Here is a 20563-nt window from a genome sequence, read left to right as displayed (position 1 = left end):
TCTGTCACTCTCTTTTTCTTCATCTTTTTTTGAACTCTCAACCTCATAATTATTTTTCAACTCATTCTCTTTTTTTCTTGAAATCTCAATATCACCCTTATCTTTTTTCTCTCTCATTTTTCTCTCTCTCTCCTTTTCGGCCTCAGTATTTCTTTTTTTCTTAATCTCACATTCACTCTTACTTTTTAGCACAATCTCAGTTTCACCCTTACTTTTTAGCTCAATCTCTTTTTCACTTTTTCTTTTTTGATCACTCTCATTTTCACTCTTTCTATTTTGAGCAACCTCACTTTTCAGTTTCAGTTGGTCCCCATGAACCTGTGTTGGAGTTAAAGGAGCAAGTTTGATTGTTTTTCCATCATTTTCAAAACTGTACATGTTCTTTAATCCTTCATGGATCATCTTCCTATCATACTGTCATGGCTTCCCAACAAATATGGTCAGCATGCATAGGCACTACATCACAAAACACTACATCCTAGTATTTCCCAATTGAAAAGGAAACTAGCACTTGCATATTTACCCTAACCTCCCCACAATCACTCAACCACTACAACTTGTATGATCTAGGGTGTTTCAAGGTAGGTAAATTCAATTTCACAACTAAAGTAGTTCTAGTCAAATTAATACAACTTCTCCCATCGGAGTTACGAAGGAAACTTCGAGCTCATATTGGTCATGGGTTGAGAACGGGAATTGAACTCTATGAGATCTAATCTCCCGTTGTTCCTCAGTAGCTCAATGGTAGAGCGGTCGGCTGCTAACTGACTGGTCGTAGTTTCAAATCCTACTTGGGGAGATTTAATTCATTCCGAATTAAAGAATTCGGAATGAAAGGGTTTGCTTTGACCGTTAAGAGTAGGTAACCCGTTCCCTCTGTCTTTGTTTCTATTGCATTTTATCTTATCGTATCACATTCTGTTCTGCGATATTTGGGAATCACCATCAATACCTCGGTGTAGGTCCGGGATAATCCTTTGCTCCACAATCTGGGGCTATTTACAACTAGCCAATTAAGAATTCTCAGATGTGCTAGTACGAATATCTCTTTATCCTTTTTATCTTGAAATATTTCTAACTTCGAATTTTCTTGATTCCCATCTAGATAAAAAGTTTCATAAATTGGTCAATTTTTATTGCGTGTCTCTTTAAAGTGGAATTCATCCTTTGTTTTTCCCTTTCCATTCATTCGGATCTTTTCTATTTCATCCATTTTGTCCAGATCCTCCTTTTCTTCCGAAAAAAGAGAAGGAAAAGGATCTTCTTCAGTGGATTCTTCTTGTTCCTGTTTAGTCCCCTTTGTTTCGGAAGTTGTACCTTGTTGTTGATATGGCATCCAGTATGAAAAATGTTATCGCTCTGTTGCTCTATATCACCCATCTTATTTGTGTATTGAGAGCACGCCTGGCAATAAGAGACTCACCATACTCTTTATTCTTACATTTATGTTCCATACTAGGCTCACAATTCCTCTTATCTCTCCCACCATGCAGTTTTTTACACATTGCATCTCATTGATCCATCATGTCCCTCACTTCCTCCAACACCAAATTCAATCGTTCAAATTGTTATTGCATGGCATGCAGCAGAAAGAATGAGTTAACTACCATCCCCTTTGGTGATGAGTCACTCTTGTGAGACATCGTAATGCGCTGCACCAAAAGAATGTTAGTGAAAAACTTCACACACTCTCTTACGTGCTTAAACTCAAATAATGGCGCTTTACTCGTGTTTCACTCTCAATTGGCTTTTTTTCCCAATAATAGTCTCATACTCTCTTGCCTTTTACCTCAATAGTTTTCCCGCTCAAGTTCTTTAAGAACTAGTTGAACTAAATTAAGACAATATAATCTTGTATTATTCCAACCAGTAATAGGTTCAAGAAATAATGAAGGACTAAAATGACACGAGACTCAAGGAATTTATATGAGAGAAAGAGTAATCATAAAACAAGATACCAACTAGAAATATGTATTCAGCCCCTTTGATAATAAAGCTCAATCAACAAATATCTTTCTTTCTTTTTACTGTAACTATATAGCAGCCTTTGTATATGCTGCCTTCTCTTTTCTTCTTCTTTTTTTTCGAATTTTCTTTTCTTTTCTTTTCCTTTATTTTCTTTTCTCTTCTTTTCCTTTCTTTTCTTTTCTCTAATTCAATCACAAACAATAATATTCCATTGTGAAAATCAAGCAATTGAATTCAAACACATAAGTATTGACAATAAAGTAGAAGAGAATCAGTGGAATAGCACTCCAAGTAATTGAAAAACTTAGAGATGCAAGAAACCCTAGTATTCACTTCCTCAAACTCCCTTGAGTGTTCTTAAGAGTTCTCATCCTCTAGTTCTTTGAAGTTCTTAAGTGTTTTAAGTGAGTTCTTTAGTTGTGAGCTTTGAGTGGGAAACTTCAAAGGCTACGGAATCTTTGTAAGTTTTCTCTCTAGATCTTAGTTTATATGTTAAGTTGTGTTTTTTAGTGTTAGCATTAATTATGGGTGATTATAGCATGAGATACCTTGTTTATCTAGAAGCTGAAATATTGATGGACAGGCTTATTGTTTAAATTATTTTGGCGAAAATATTAGTTATGGCATGCCTTGATAATTCATGATATGATTCAATTATGTCTTAGAATAATTTTTGAAGGTTTAGTTTGATGTTAGAAACATGCCATAATAGGTTTTAATTTCTATCTTTTGTTTATGATCAAAGTATGTATGGGTTGACTTTTAATCATGCTTCATTTGAGGAAATGGACTTATTTACTTAGGCATGAAATATGAGCATTTAGAAAACCTTCTGATTGGAATAAGAAGAATGCATGATTTAATTCTAGCATGTCACTAATAGAAAGGTCATATCATGCATCATTTGAGGTTTAGCTAGAATTTAAGGATTTTTTTAGGCATGATTTAAGTGTTGGGATGAACTTGCTCAAAGTTAAGCTTTTATTTCGTTATTGAGGATTTATAGTGATCATTTTTTTGGAGCAATTTTTCATGGATGCATTCATGATGATCAATAGTCAAAATTTCATATAGGCATCAACAAGAGAGCATGCCACGAATTGAGAATGAATAGGTTAAGATCACTTTAATTTTTTTTTTAAAGGCATAGACGGTCTTAGAATGTGCAAGATATGAAGACTATGAATTTGGTTAAGATTTGAGAGCATTTGCATTAGTAGTAATATTTGGAAGTTTAGGGGTATTTTCATAATTTTCCCTTTATCTAGAAAATTTTATTTTTCCTTAAGCTAGTATAGATTCTAACTTAGTACAATTTTTATCACAGCCAACTACCTCACTTCCAACCTCACTTCCAACTTCAACAGTTTATAAGTTGGCCTCTAATTTACACTTTGACAATTATTTATAATTTATTGATAAATGTCGCATTCATTTTATAACTGTCATTTTGAGCATGAAATGTCATATCTTATGTTCCATTTTTGTCATTTTGCATACAACTATCATTTTTGAAATGTGCCACATACATGCATATCATGAAAATTATTTTTATAAGTATTGCATGAAAAATTATTTTATCACCACCCCAAAGGCTAGGATGGGAAAATAATCTAGTGGAACTCTTATGTCCACTCTGGAGTGATTAAATTGGAGTGGTAACCCTGGGTTAATGAAGAACAATAACAAGCTTCGAATGGGTTCTTTTGAAAGAACTTCAGAGCAAAATCATATGTTACGACACCTAATGTTGGTGGGTGTACATGTTTTAGTTTTTACTATGTTATGTTATGTTTTGTTACCAAAGAATTGAGAACGAGTCTGCAGACAACGTAGTTTCAACGTGAGTTGTACTACGGTCATTGGCAGGTACTCACAGTGCATATGAAGAATTGTGATGATACAATACATTATGTTAATTCTATGATTTTATGTGATTCATGATTAAAAACTAAGTTTTTTAACAACGGAAATGAAATTATATTCTCTGTAAGAAAATATGCATAAAAAATCTATTTTCTTGATAAATCTAAATGGGAGACGAATACAGTTTTTTGCATTTCATACATTTTATGTTTATCATTCTCCATGCATAGTCAATCTTTGTGCACGTTGGTTGTCTAACTTACTAAGATTTCAAGTAAATATTACCCTTTGTGGATCCACTATCATTTCATTTGAAATGATAGAAATTCTAGATGCAAATGGACCCAATAGACCAGTGGATCAAGAGGATTGAGGAGGAACTAGACGTCAACGGGAGACTTGATCTTATTTTGATATTTCTAGGCCTGACCCTTCGTGCCATAAAGCGTATAAAGCAGTCGGTTTAGAATTTTTGGAACTTGGTATTTCATACTAAGATTAAGTTACCTAATGATTTGAACTTATGGTTTAATCAATATTATTGAGATGATTTTAGCTATTCTAGCATAAGTTCGTTTTCACGCTTACTTTTCTCTGCTATTATTGCATACTGCTAGCTACATTTCTAGAATGCATTGCATATTAACTGTCATGTACAAGGGTATGTAATCTTGTGTTGCATGTCTCGATGCTCTAAGTCTCCGTTACATCCCAAGCGGAGGTTGGGGCGTCACAGCACCACTAGCATTGGTTGCCTGACTTTGCTCCAGCAACCAGTTGCTTAGGTCCCATTCAAAACCTACTGACGATACTTTGTCAACTAATGGAATTTCACACTAATTTAAACACTCTAGCATGAACAATAGAGTTTCACTAGGATAATACATCATCCGAGCACTTGGGGTATGGATAAAGATAAAAGACTCCACTAACTTGAAAATACTATTTTTCATGATATACTCTATGCGTAGGACATGACATGACATGACATGAACATGTGACAGATGGCATGGCATAACACGACATGTAATAGATAAGCTTGTACTCGAAATATTTAGCATGGCATGGCATATTAAAACATGTATAATAATCGTAACTGACAATAGTATGACATATACGGCTTATCATCGTACATACAAAAATACATCAGAAAGTAAGTTATAGGCTAACTTACAATGACGGCAAGTGACATAAAAGTAGCAGGAAAATAGTGTGAGATGAAATGAGATAATTCTAAGGGTTAGAATATCCCACCAAACACTTAAAACATAAAATTCATTGACTTATGACAAAATTATTATTTTACCCTCTACATACAGGAAATGACCATTTTGCCTCTAAATTAAGGATTTCACATACAAACTCCAATTTCTACCAAAATTTATATTCCTCATGTGAATTTTGTCCTAAATCCAAAAATGCAATTAGAAAAATTTAAATCAAAACAAAACCATAGAAACCATGCATAAGCCGATTCATATTAAGGCTCGTAAGTCTTGATTTTTGCTACAATTCCTTCAAACTTCAAAACATATACTTAAACTGATTCATGCAACACTGAAAATCATAGCCTATGTTCTAAGATCGTCCTATGAAATCAAAATAATTATTAAAAGCTAAACTCCTCATATCAATAAAAACGCCCAAACACTAATTTTTTGTCAAATAGAACAAATATGTGATGTTCTTGGTCTGATACTTTTCAAATCAACTCCAAGGACTCCAAAAGTTCATAAATATACTCTTAACATATTCATAGATCCAAACTAAGTGATAATAATGTTTGAACAACAACCAAAATGACAAAAATTATTATCAAACCATTCGGCAAGCATACTAAGTCTAAACCGAGTACCACATATTTTGTCGGAGAACAAACACACTAAATCCGAAACTTTCATGAAGTAAGCCTTCAAGAAATAAAATCATATACTTCATATTCAAGTTATAAACTTGAGCTAAGCATTTAATCTAGGATCGCATCTCAAAAATTCCATAAAATCTCCACGTAAACCCAAGAGCCTAATGTTTGTGCATTAACCGATTCTTTTCATACATAACCTACTTCCAATAAAGATTTAAACCAATTATATTCAAAATAAATTTTTTAAAACATAAATTAAGGTCTTAAGAATATCGTATAATAATTTCATAGCCATTCGACTAGGTTTCAAGAACCAACTAACATCACAACCACAAAATAAAAACTGTTTTGTATTTTCCAGCTTCAACCTCAAAGAAAATGTCTATAACTCTTTAATAAAAATGCTATAATGCTTTGAGTAAACTCATAATATGTATAATAATGTGTTAGCATTTCATTATATCAATATATACATCTAACTTTAACAAAAACTTAATCAAAACATCAAGATTTCACACCATCATCCAAACTATCACCCAGTATGACATTTACATTCTCAAACCTACTTTTCACCAATCAATAGTCCATAGAAAATTACAAAAAATATATCATTGGAAACTAGACTCAAATAGAAACAAATCATATTAAGGAAGTTTTATAAGAATCAACTTACAAAGGCTATGAAAAAATTGGTCAAGAAGTACAAGAAAAACTACCAGAAACTTCCACCCGAGTTCTCTTCAAGTAAGTGAAAGAAATTGACCAAATGATAAGGGGCTGAAATTGACGTCCTATATAGGAGGAGAGGGATGATGGGGGGATGGGTGAATGACCACCTGATCGGGGATTTTGCAGCCAATACAATGGGCAAAACCATGGGCAACTCAGCCCATCGTATTCGGTTTTTGCTATCGAGAGGAGTGGTGGTTTGGCCTCCCATCCATGCATTTTTTGGGCTACCATGCAGCCATAGGACAGCCTAGGGAGGTGGAGGAAACTTCCACGAGAAGTTTTGCATTTGTAGTGCTTTTCGATGACCTTAATGGGCGTTAACCAATTGGGCCTCACTTTAGGGTTTAAAGAGAGTTTGTTTGGGTTTTTGGCTTCTATCAAGCTCAATTCTAATTTTTCTTAGCCCAATGAAATTCAAAAGATATAAAAGAAAAAATGAGGGTGTAATAACATGTACGCAAGTGGTTAATAGCATGTGAAAGTAATTTAATCAAGTGATTAATTACTTAAGCTAAAAACGGCCATTTAGGGTTTGGGCTTCCACCATAGTTTTGGAGTTTTAATTGGATCTCAATGGTTTGGAGTTTTATTAGGGTTGAAACCCTCATTTGATTGGCCACAAAGTGTTTGGTTGAATGGAATAGTGTTTGGCTTAGATGGCATGATCACAATGCTTAATTTTCCTTCCATTCCTTCACATTTTCATCTCATGGTTCCTCTTAGTCCCAAGTGTCCTATACTAGTCATCAAATGTGGCTAATATCTTGCGAAGTGTCTCCTAAAAACTCCTCAAGACTAATGTGGACAAAATCACACAACGAGTTGACAATCTTCTGAATCAAGTGCCACATGACTCTATCTCGGGTGTTACTATTCACCAAAAAAATGGCGAAAATAAACATTACATCATAAAATCCTAAATAATCATATGAGTCCAGTGGTACAATTTGTTTTACAAAACTCAACTCCTAAGTACCTTGAACAATTGAAAAGGCATTTCTAAGCACTTTTCATCCAAAAAATGAAAAACGTAGTATTGGACTGTAAAATCCTAAATATTAATTTAAAACTAATGGTGCAATTTGTTTCTCAAAATCATACTCCTAAGTATCTCAAAAAATTAAAACGGCACTTTTGTCACCATAGCAGATAGGAAACTGAATATGCTGACAGACTAAAATTTAGGCAATCGTTTGATTTGTGAAATCTTTTTAGAATTTCACGATACTCATAAAGTGTAAATAAATTTATCTACTAAATTTCTAGTAGGTTGTTATATAAAATATAAAATGTGATAAGACCGATGGTTATAGCCCAGCCCAACGATGTATCAGAAGCCCACTACAAGGGAAGAAATTAAAGGCAAAAGCAAGTGACCTGACAAGCTAGGCTTGAGGGGACATAAAGTGGCCTTGCAAAGGAAAATACTATACTTACCGCTAGTTTCTACAACTAGTTTTTATCGCTATGAGTTTTTTATTTTTTTTTATTATTATTTTTTACTTAATGAATAAGCAAGTATTTTCTAATAATATTATGAATTTTTTTATTTTTTAAAATATATTTAAATAAGTTATAAAAATACATGTAAAAAAATTCATCCTAAAACCACTAGCGGGAGCCCCAACGGTGAAAGCAGCATTGCTCCCTTGCAAATACAAATCTAAATCTGAAAGGACCTAAAGAAATTAGGCTTAAAAATGGGAGACGTGACTTAAGACTCAAGGCTTGTTTGAAAAAGAAAAATGTTACCCTTACTACTCATTCTTATCATTTGGATTTATCGTTGTAATTTTTTTTTAATGTTTTTTACTTAGTGATTTAAAAAGTATTTTTTAATAATATTGTGATTTTTTTCTTTTTCTAAAAAATATTTAAAAGTGATAAAAAAATATAAGAAAAAGAAAAAATAAGAATATAACTAACGGTCGCTCCCAATGTGGCTGTAGAACCATCCTTGGAAAAATATTTTATCTCAAAATTTCATCTCATTTCATCCATTTTTTTCTCAAATATCACTCAAATATAAATACTTTCAAACCAATCATTCCAACTTTCTCAAACTTTCAAACAAAAAATAAAAAATAATTCAATTTTTTCAAATCTATAAACAAAAATAATATTAAAAACTATATTCTAACAATATTTTAACTTTATAATATTTTTTATTCAGTTTTTTCTCTATCCTTTCCCAAAATTCTATAAAATATTAATTCAAACCATCTCTCTACTATTCACAAACTATTTTATCTTGAGGTGTATGTGGGACTGGTTTTGGAGCTAAAAATTGAGAAATAAGTGTTTGCTCGATGTGCGCTCGACAATGGGCTCAAGTGAAACTCAACCTCTGAGTTCGCTCGAGTTCCGCATGACAGTGAGCTCGAGCAAGACACAAACACTAGTATTCGCTTAACCCCAGCTCAACACCCTGCTCAAACCAATGTTGTTCCTTCGATGGGTGCTCGACACTCTACTCGAGCAAAGAATGCAGATTTTGCCAGATTAGGGTTTGCAACACAATTTGATATATATATATATATATGTCATATTTGACTTGTTTTGTACGACTTTCAGCATATTTTGAGAGAGAACAATTGTCAAGTGAATCCATACTGAGTGAGAGAGCAAAAAGCCTAAGAGAGTGTGAGTTGAGATTGAGTGATTGTAATCTCTTCTGGTTAATAAGATTTTTGCAACTTTGTAGACATAGGCAATTTGTCAAACCACGTATATTGTGTATCATGTACTTGATTGTGCTTGCTTTTACTTTAATTTGCCATCATTAATGTGTGTTTTGCACAACATTTCACAACAACAGCCAAGGTCGAATCTGAAGGAGAATGATGGCTGGAGATAAAGAGAACGCACCCGAGATCAAGAAATTCAACGGCACTGATTTTGGGTATTGAAAGATGTAGATCAAGGACAATCTCTTTGGCAAGAGGCTCCACCTTCCACTCTTGGGAAAGAAGCCGGAGAGGATGGATGATGTTGAGTGGACCCCGTTAGATCACAGGTTCTAATGCTTGTTCGGTTGACCTTGTCCAAAACAGTAGCACACAATGTCAGTAATGAGAGAACCACGGTGGATCTCATGAAGACTTTGTCAGCTATATATGAAAAGCCGTCGGCAAACAATAAAGTACACTTGATGAAGAAATTGTTCAATCTGAAGATGTCGGAAGGTATGTCTATAGCCCAACACTTGAATGAATTCAATACAATCACAAATCAATTATCTTCTATGAAGATTGAGTTTGATGATGAGATTAAAACGTTAATTTTGTTGGCATCATTTCCAAATAGTTAGGAGGTCATGAGGATGGTTGTGAGTAGTTCAGCCGGCAAAATGAAACTAAACTACAACGACATACGTGACATTTTCCTTGCTGAAGAGGTACATAAGAGAGGGTCAGGTGAGTTCTCGGGTTCAGGATCTACCCTGAATGTTGACAATTGAGGCAAAGGACATGGCAAGTCAAACTCCCAAAGCAGAGGGAAGAGCAAGACATGATCTGGACAGTAGATCATATGCTGGAGTTGTGGCAAGCCATACCACATTAAACTGCAGGAATCAAGAAAGTGTTGAGGATGACGAGGTGAATGTAGTGGCAGATGAAATTCATGATGCCTTATTTCTTGCAGTGCACAGTCTGATTGATGATTGGGTGTTGGATTTAGGGGTTTCGTTCCATAGCACCTCACATTGAGAAATCATGCAGAATTATGTTGCTGGTGATTTTGGGAAGATGTATGCGGCTGATGGAGGGGCACTAGATGTAGTGGGAGTGGGTGATGTGCACATCACACTTCCAAATATGGGTGTATGGACTTTACAGCAAGTCAGACACGTTCCAGATTTAAAGAAAAACTTTATCTCTATGGAACAACTTGATGACAATGGTTTTGCAATAGCATTCTCTGAAGAGATTGGAAGATCACTAAGGGTGCTCTGGTCCTAGCGCATGATAAGAGATATAACTCGTTGTATTTAACATCAAGGTCCAATGATGTGCAGGAGAATACAAGAGTGTAAAAAGGTAGGCTTGATCGCGAGAAACATGTGAGGAAGCCAAAAAGAGCTAGCTTTATTATTCCTCATGAAAGCTTGGGAAAGTTGGCAGAGGTTGCCAAGATCGATTGAAGACCGGATACTCCTAGTGCAATGAGAGTTGTGAGTCGCCCAATGGATGTGCTAACAAAGGGAAATGTACGTGAAAGACTCAAGTCAGGCTTGACTTCAGTGCATCTTCTAGCTTGAAGACGGGAGTTGTGAGATACAAAGATGATATAGGGATTGGCTGGAGTAGTGGCTGGCATATGGAGACCTAGTCTCCAAGTGAGAGATTATTGGGGTATATGTGGAAACTGGTTTTGGAGCTGAAAATCGAGAAACAGGTGTTTGCTCGATGTGCACTTGATAGTGAGCTCGAGTGAAGCTCAACTCGTGAGTTTGCTCAAGTCCCACGCAACAACGAACTCGAGCAAGACACAAACTCTAGTGCTCGATCGACTCCCACTCAAGCCAATGTTGTTCGCTCGGCGCTCTGCTTGGGCGAAGAACGAAGATTTTACTAGATTAGGGTTTCTAGTGACGTTTGATATATATATATATATGTCATATTTGACTTGTTTTGTACGACTTTTAGCATATTTTAAGAAAGAACAATTGTTAAGTGAGTCCATATTGAGTGAGAAAAAAAGCCCTAGAAAATGTGAGTTGAGATTGAGTGATTGTAATCTCTTCTAGTTAATAAGATTTCTACAGTTTTATGGACATAGGTAATTTGCTGAACCACGTATATTGTGTGTCGTGTGCTTGATCGTGCTTGCTTTTACTTTAATTTGACATCGTTGTGCGTGTGTTTTGCACAACATTTCACAATATCTTATTACTATTGACAAATTTCTCATCTAATCTCACTCTCTAAACTTATCCTTAAAGTCAAAGACTTGGCTGAAAGGGAATGAAAAAGAGAGGGAAAAGGCATGACGAGGCATAGACTTCTTCAAAACTCCTATACTTCACATCAGAGGCACCTTCTTCATCTTCAACATTTTCTCATTTCAATTTTCTCCGCTGTAACTAAGAATAAAATGAGTCATGAGAGCCTGTGAAATTATCAAATATAGTAAATTTTACATTCAAAATACTTATGGACGTAGACCTTTACGCCGAGCCACGTAAATCTCATTATCTCTCACTATTTACACTTTATTTACTATTTAAACCATGGATGAGCGTCCAACCATCACACCATCGTGGACATTCGACCATATTGTTGTCTTGGCCTAGATGGCAAAATGCACCCACATCATGTTTGTTGAATAGAAGTTGGTATATTTTAATTTCACGACAGCAATTGAGTTGTTTCAAGAAACTACACTCAAATGAGATATTAAAACGAGACTTGCCATATTGCGATAAACATATTACATCATGTTGAAAACATAATCTCTTCCTTTAGAAAAGCTTTACGTGAGGATAAATTAATTTGGGTCTAGATTTAAATGGAGTCTTGGATTTGAAGTCAACCATGACTTTAAGGCCCGTTTGGATTGAGAAATCATCTCAATTCATCTCATCTCATTTTATCTCATCACTACAACTTTCTTAAATTTTCGTACAAAATATAATAAACAATTTAATTTTTTCAAATCTCAAGACAATAATAATATTAAAAAATAATATTCTAATAGTATTTTATTCAATTTTTATCTCAACTCATTATCCAAACGGAGCCTAAGTGTAAGATTTTAAAAAAGCTAAATTTTGTATGACCTTGGTGCAAACCCAAATCCAAGTTTTAAATATGATTCAAACAAGAAATTTGGATTTTAAGACCTCCAATCAAAATCCTCATGCTCAAATCCATGAATGCATCCAAACGCACCATAAACTACGATGAGAATCCAAGGTATAAAAACTAGTCTAAATAAGATCTTGGTATCCACACTTGGTTCTGCGGCATGAATTATTCATATATTGCAATTTCAAGACTTAGAAACAGGTTGTGTATACTTTTGTCTTACATAGATCCTTTTTTTAGTCAATTACTAAACTATCTCATCTCATCTTATATAATAATTACATCATTTCAAATTCTCATACAAAATATAATAAACAATTTAACTTTTTCAAATCCCAAAATAAAAATAATATTATAACAATATTTTATTTAACTTTCAACAAAATAACTATCTGAACTGCGTAACCAAATGAGGCCAAGTTATTTTGCTCTCCAAAGAGGGTAATACTCTAAACAAAATAAATAAAGAAAATGTAAAAAATCATTATCCATCGCTGCAACTTCTATATCTCCACACATAAGCCCATCTTACCGATCCTTAAAAGCCCTCTTATCTCTTTTGTCAAGCATCGTAGGTACTCAAAAACTAGAATATTACAATTACTCAGACTCACAACATTACTCTAGAATTGATCTCAACCGGTTAGACTAATCCTTATTGAAGTTAAAAGTTAATATTAATCTCTTGATCATCATCCTCTGGTGCCTTGGACTAATCCTTACTGCTCTGTTTCGGTGCAGCTGATTCTTCTTTGTCCCAACACACTCCCTCAAGCTCAATGGTGCGGCAATGACATTGAAGTTGTCTCTTGGTAGGGTAAACCTTGAAGATGGTAATGGTTGGGTGAAAGTGTAGGGCAGTTGGTCTTTACTTGGAGCTTTGACAGCAAAGGGGATGATCAGTAGAGATGGGGGGGGAGCACAAGGCGATGGCGGGAAATATAGAGTCAAACTCTATGCAGAGAGAACCCTAAAGGCAATCAAAGATCATATTTTAAAAATACTGCGTGTGATACCTTAGTCCCTCTCCGAGTTGATATTTTTTCAACGAAGCTTTAAAATAGTTCATAATCATCCGCTTTATTATACCTAACTTCATTACAACTTAAGCTATAAACAACCTAAGCTATAAGCTACTAATTTCCAAGGTATGATTCATAATGTTTTGGACAATGCTAGGAATCCCGTTGGGAACTCCCGCTCCTATTTTTTTTCTTTTTTTTTTTTTCAGTTTTTTTTTCCTTAGTGATTAAGAAATTGTTGTTTAATAATATTGTGAATTTTCTTCTTTTTTAAAAAATATTTAAAATGTTAAAAAAAATATGTGAAAAAAAATTTAGTTTTGTTTTTTTCTTTTTTTCACATCATTTTTTAACACTTTTAAATATTTAAAAAAAAATCACAATATTATTAAACAACACTTTCTTAATAACTAAGTAAAAAAAATTAAAAAAAAAAAAAGGAGCGGGATCCCCCAGCAAAATCCCTAGAATTTTCCTAATGTTTTATCCTATAATTCCCAGAACATTGAAGCTAAATCCCGCTCTAGTAATATTTAGATACCGGTATCAAAATCTTTTTCCAATGTCTGTATATGGGATTTGTAAAACCCATAAATAATCCATAAAAACAAACAACTAAACGACCAAGACATGTTTGAAAAAAAATGAATTTATAAAATAGATGACATTTTCACAGAAGAAAAAGTATAACACATCGTTCATTAGTGTAGTTACCATAAAGGAAATTGGGAGTATATGCTAAAATTTTATTACATGTACATATTGGTAATCTTGAAACCTTACACCCATAAGTGATAAGTACTCGTACCAAAGTATTGCGTTTTAGTGCATAAATTGAAATAATTGAAGTCAAAACATTGGATGAAATCAATGGATTTTAAAATGTTCTTGCAGAGTAACAAAAATCTTAGCATGGTAAAGCGGAGAACTGTAATTGCTAATTCCTACCTAGCTCCTGAATGCTCAACCTCCGAAGCTGTCCCTGGCATCTTAATGGAAAACAACCCTTTCTTCACCCGTATACTACACGATTCTCCTTCAACCTTGTAATCTTTTCTTTAGTTGGTAAACCTTAAACCTTAACTGACCAAGAAAGTTTTGAATCACTTGGCTGTGTCTAGGACGGTTTCTCTGGGAAAGATTAGCAAGCATGGATAGCCAGGCCATCCATAGGTTAAGGCCATTTTGGCAATTGCCTAGGACTCCACCTTATTCATGTGACCAACCAGTCATTTTCCTTTCGATTGGTCACGAGTTTCGCTTTTACGTTTTAAATCTTGAATTTGTGTTTTAAATTTAGCAGATGGTTTTTAAATGGAGCCCAATGTTTTAAAGTCTTAAAAATATTTTCATAAGTCCAAAAATTAATTTTAAATGTGGTGTTTTCAGTATTATTGAACCAAGCTCATATTTCAAGTAAGCCTCTTTATATTTTGGAACCCCATAAATAATATAGTTTTAGTAAATCACTTTATTTAAATGATTTTAGTTCTTTTAAGAGTATTATTAAATATTCATTATTTTATTTTATGTTAAAAACTCTACTTATCTAGATGATTTTATTTCTCTTAAAAATATTTAGTAAACTTCATTATTTTATTTTATGATGAAAAATATTATTTTAGATCAATAAAACAAAGTTGGATTTTAAATTTAATTCCATTCCATTGCATTTCTATTTCATTTTCCTATGATTTAGTTAGTTTATTGTCCATGTTTAATCTCCAACATTGGATCTAGGTTAGGAACCCCAATATCTAGGGTTACGATTAATTCTCTAAAAATCATAATTTCCCTCATTTTCCTCTCTTCTCTCTCTAGCCTCTCCATGTCCCGTCCCCCCCCCCCCCCCCCCCCCCCCCCCCCCCCCCCCCCCCCCCCCCCCCCAAGCTCTCTCCCTTCTCCCTCAACTCCTTTCCTCACGGCACAACACCACGCCGTCGTCGACCACACCGTCCACCCTCACAACATCACGGCCCAACCACCCTCTCCTCTCCCTCAACCCCTCTCTCTCTCTCTCTCTCCCGGTTCCTCCTTTGGGTTTGGGTTTCCTTCACCACCCAACAACGCCGCATGCCGCCACTATGAGCAGTCCCATGAGCCTCACTGCAACCATCTATCTCTCCTCCCTCGGCCCATTGTCATGGGTCCCAATGCCTCCCATTGTTCCCCCCATCTCTCTATCTAGCCTCTTTACGCAGTTGCCACAAATCCTCCGAAGTTACTTTCAACCAATCATTGTGAGGTAAAGTGACCGTTAACCCCAACACACATGGCATAACAGTGTGTACCGACCAAAGAAAAAATGATAAGAATAATTGAATGAGAAATCTTTTGATAAATGAAAATCTTTTTAAAAGAAAAATCCCACCTAGTAATGATTTTAAAGAAAATAAAATATTTTATGTAAAGTATGTTTATGAATGAGAAATGAATGAATAAAACGTATGTCAGTATATTTTTACAGTATGGAGTAATACTTACTGAATATTCGACTCATTTTGTTTTTATATGTGCCGCACCCAAGAATGAAATGAGGACGAAATATCAAGATAGATACAACCCAAGAAAATGGTGACAGAAGCCTGAGCATTTTATGTAATGTATGAAACCAGTTTTGTAAAAAGACTTTATATTTTTAATTAAATAAATTTCATTGCAAAACTCTCTTTTAGATTTATAATGCAGATTTCAATTTTTAACTATGGAATCTTTTCTATCTGAGAAGGGAAAGAAAAGTTTATAAAAAATTCAATAATTTCCGTCTCATTTTCTAAAATTATTTTTTAAAATCTGACCGCAAGGACGGGTGTTACAATTCAAGGTCCTGAAAAATAAAAGTGAGATGTGTTTATTTAAAACAAATATATAAGAAATATAAAAACCATTCCATTAAATAAAAATTTAAATAAATTTTATGTTTTCTAATGTGTAAAGCCCCATCATACTAAATTTTATTTTTAATACAATGAATAACTTATATTTTTAAATAATTTGCTCTAAAATTTTGCTAAATTGAGTCCTTATTTGAACTTTTTGTATTAAATACAAAATTAAAAAAAGTCACTTGAAAAGTTCAAATAAAGCCTCATTTTAGTTTTAAAAATTGGGAAATATTTAATATAATGACTGATATCTCATTATATTATAACTAAAATGGACAAATTTAAATTTTGATCTACATCTCAATTTGTATTAGGCTGTCCCTAGATAGCCTAGACCAACGAAATACATGACTGGTGGATTCTGATCAACATCACTAGGCATTAGACATTAGACATTACATAACAAGTAACTTTACAGAGCACAACCAGATCGCCTAGCAGCTACCTAAAAGCTTCATTTGAACCTTGACCATCTAATTTTCAGGCGACAAAACAATTTCAATATAAGTTAACCTCACAAAGCGTTCTCGTAAAAGTGGCTTGACATGCACCTAAATTACACTTTTTCTAATATTGCTATTAGCAAAGAAGTTCAATCATCACCTCTTAACAAGTTCAGAAAGGAAGTTCCGAAACCTGCAAAAGTAAAGTCAGGAGAACAAAGATTAAGACAAATTATGCATAAAACCAACCACCTCACAACCAGCAGTGAACCTGAACCTAAGCAGGGAGGAAATTTTTTAGTTTTTTTCATTTGTACTTTTTGTACCCAAGTAGTACGTACTTCTCGCATTCAAGGAGGTTTGGTAGGGAAGAATTCCATTATTGTTTTTAAAACTACCAAAAAAACAAAAACAAAAAAACAAACAAAAAACAAAAAACAAAAAGCAAAAAACAAAAAAGCTACTTGTAATGGAACAAAAAAAGGCAGTACAAAAGGATTACTTTTTGAAATTCCATGACCAAGATAGCAAACCATGTACACAGATTGTTGTAAAAAAATTATACAATCAATTTGCAAATTTAATTATACTAATGCAGCAACAGGATCAGTTTCCAAAATAATTAAAAAAACAAAATCACTTTGAAGTCAAATGCAGAACAAAAAAGAACTCATTTTACAAATAAAAACATAAGGCCATAGTGCCTATTTGAAAGTAGTGAGTGTTAAACTGGATGTTTCACATAGAAAACTTCTTTTTTTTTTTTTTCTTTTTGATAATTAAAAAGAAATTTTATTACCAAGAATAGGCACAGTTCAAGTACACAGGATGTATACAAAGGAAATACCTACTGCACTCCAGAAAGCAGGAAAAAGGCTAATACAGATTCAGTACATTATCATCTTCCTTCCTTACAAAAATCTTAGCCCACAAACACAAAGGAGAAAAGAAAAAATTCCGAAGTTCACTTGAAGAATGCTCTGTCTTCAAAACATCCCTCATTCCTTTCCAGCCAAAGACACCACATTAAATACAAAGGGATCATTTTCCATCTGGCAGCTACACTTTGCCTTCCCTCAAAACCTCACCAACATGCAAGAAGATGCACAACTTCCTTAGGCATCACCCAATATATACCAGTCCGACCAAGAACCTCATTCCACAAAGTCTGCCACCTCACAATGAAGAGATTATTTACAGATTCACCATCATTCTTGCACATGACACACCAATCAGCTATACACAAACCAAGTTTTCTAAGGTTATCTGTGGTCAATACTCTCTCTCTAGAGCCACCACCCAGCTGAAGAATGCCACCTTAGTAGGTACCTTCACTCTCCAAATGCTTTTCCAAGGGAATGCACAGCCAGACTGACATGTAAGCGCCTTATAAAAAGAACTAACTGAAAACCTAGAATTTCCAGCATGGTCCCACATTAAACTGTCCTCTCTTCCCAGCATCACTTTTGAACTATAAATTCTTCTCAAAAATGCAGAAACAACATTAACTTCCCAATCATTTGCATCTCTAATAAAATCAACATTCCACAGAATATTATTATCCGTACATTGGAGATAATCTGCCACAACAGCATTTTGATCCCTTGCAATCCTATAAAAAGAGGGAAAATCAGTTTTAAGAGCTGATTCCCCACACCAAATGTCATGCCAAAAAAGAATCATCTTCCCTTCCCCCAACCTTAAATGTAATATGATTCAAAAACTCCCCCCAACCATTCCTAATGAACCTCCATAAACTCACCCCATACGCTCTTCTTAACTTCATTAGAACACCAATCCCTCCACCCACTCCCATATTTCGCCACGACGACATTCTTTCATAAAGCATCTCTCTCTACATGATATCTCCAAAGCCATTTTCGTGTTTTGTTAAACATCCTCAAGTTTCTCACCCCCAATCTCCCACAAGAGATAGGTTTACAAACCTTGTTCCAACTCACCAAATGAAACTTTTTTTCCTCTCCTATACCTCCCCATAAGAAATAATGATAGATTTTCTCAATTCTTTTTGCTACCACTGCCGGCAAAGGGAAAAGTGAAAGCAAATACGTAGGGAGATTAGACAACGTACTCTTTATGAAAGTAATTCATCCCCCTTTAGACAAGTATAACTTTTTCCATCCAGCCAACCTTCTCTAGATCTCCTCAATCAGCCCATCACATATCAAAATAGATTCACAAGAAGTGCTCACCAAGATACTTCAGGGGCAATGGAGATATCTTACACTCCAAAATATTTAGCCAAATCTGAAATATTGGCTACTGCACCCACAGGAACAATTTCAGACTTGTTAAGGTTAATCCTGAGACCCAATACAGCTTCAAAACATAACAAAGGCTCTCAAAGATCAAATATGTTCTTGGTTGGCTCAATAAAAATTAAAGTATCATCAGCAAAAAGAAGATGAGAAAATTTAATGCTATTCCGATCCTCATTACCCACCTCAACCCAACAAGAACCTTCCTTCTACCGCCACTTCAATCATTCTACTCAACGCAACCATGACAAGAACAAAAAGAAAAGGAGATAGCGGATCTCCTTGCCTCAAACCACGTGAACTATAAAAAACTCAACCGGGGTACCATTCACCAATATGGAAAATCTCAATGTCAAAATGCAGTACTTAATCCACATACACCATTTCTCCCCAAAACCATATCTCCCAAGTACAAGAAGAAATCCCAACTCACCTAGTCATATGCCTTTTCCATGTCCAATTTTATCGAAATTTCAGATTCATTTAATTTAATTCTGCTATCCACAAATTCATTAGCAATTAAAACCGAATAAAAAATTTGTCTCTCCCTTACAAAGGCATTTTGAGATTTCGAGATAATTTTTCCCAACATCATACTCGTATGATTAGCTAGCACCTTAGAGATGATCTTGTAGACCCCATTTACCTTTCTGGGAATAAGTGCGATAAATGTAGCATTGAAACTTTTCTCAATTTCATAAATGTATAAAACTCAAGAAAAACCTTCATAATATCATCCCTCACTATGTCCCAACAAACTTGAAAGAAAGCCATTGAGAAACCATCTCGCCCCGGAGCCTTATCCCTTGCCATTCCTCTAACCACATCAAGAACTTCATCCTCTTCAAAAGCTCTTTCTAACCATTCTGCACTTACCTGGTCAATGGAGTCAAAAGAACAATCCATCAAGCTTTGGTCTCCACAAGTATTCTTCCCTAAACAACTTCTCATAAAAATTCACGGTGTGGTCCTTAATGACCTCTTAATCTGAAACGATGTTTTCACCATCATAAAGAGCCTCAATAGCATTATTTCTTCAATGAAAGTTTGCCATACACTTATCACTTTCCTCCAGCCAAAGGACCAGGGATTTTTGCCTCCAAGAGATTTCCTCCATTAAAGAGATCTTCTCTAATTCATCCACCACCGCTTTTTTCTCTCCAATTCCTCACCTGAAATGTCCCGCAACAACTCCCTTTCCTCCAAACTCTGCAGCTGCTGCATCAAAAGTTTCCTTTTATTTTCTGCATTCCCAAACACCTCCACATTCCATTTCTTCAGATCTGATTTTGATGCTTTAAGTTTACCAGCCAGTACAAAGCTCGGGGTACCAGAAAAAGAGTACAAAGACCACCACAGCCTTACCCTATCCACAAAATCCTCATCCTCCAACCACATATTTTCAAATTTAAAATACCTATGCCCTCTGATAATGCCCCCACACTTCAACATAATAGGATAATGGTCAGAACACATTCTCGGTAACCTTTTCTAGCTCAAATCAGGAAAACTAACTTCCCAAGAAGCTGAAACCAGAAATCTATCTAGCCTAGACCATGCCCTTCCATTGGATCACGTAAAATCCCCACCAACCATCGGTAAATCAATCAAATCAAGCTCAAAAATCAGATCTAAAAAAGCATTCATGGCATTAGAGAAATAATTATCCCCCACTCGCACGCTAGGAAACTGAG

General features: G+C 34.8%; 1 protein-coding gene and 1 non-coding gene across 3 annotated transcripts in view; one reads left to right on the top strand and one right to left on the bottom strand.

Annotated features, from left to right (window-relative positions):
• Positions 1 to 727: 727 nt before the first annotated feature.
• Positions 728 to 799, top strand: TRNAS-GCU. Its single transcript has one exon. It is a non-coding gene; the product is annotated as a tRNA-Ser (tRNA).
• A 15579-nt stretch (positions 800 to 16378) lies between these two features.
• Positions 16379 to 20563, bottom strand: part of LOC121264541 (E3 ubiquitin-protein ligase RFWD3) — a 44794-nt gene continuing 40609 nt past the window's right edge. For both annotated transcript variants that reach the window (XM_041167780.1, XM_041167781.1), the window contains one exon: positions 16379 to 16783. The gene's annotated coding sequence lies outside the window, so the exon portion shown is untranslated. The remainder of the gene's footprint in view (positions 16784 to 20563) is intronic.

The sequence above is a fragment of the Juglans microcarpa x Juglans regia genome, chromosome 5D (genome assembly GCF_004785595.1).
Source record: "Juglans microcarpa x Juglans regia isolate MS1-56 chromosome 5D, Jm3101_v1.0, whole genome shotgun sequence".
NCBI lineage: Eukaryota > Viridiplantae > Streptophyta > Magnoliopsida > Fagales > Juglandaceae > Juglans > Juglans microcarpa x Juglans regia.
Note: the sequence above shows the minus strand (reverse complement) of the source record. Positions and strands in the feature narration are given on the sequence as shown.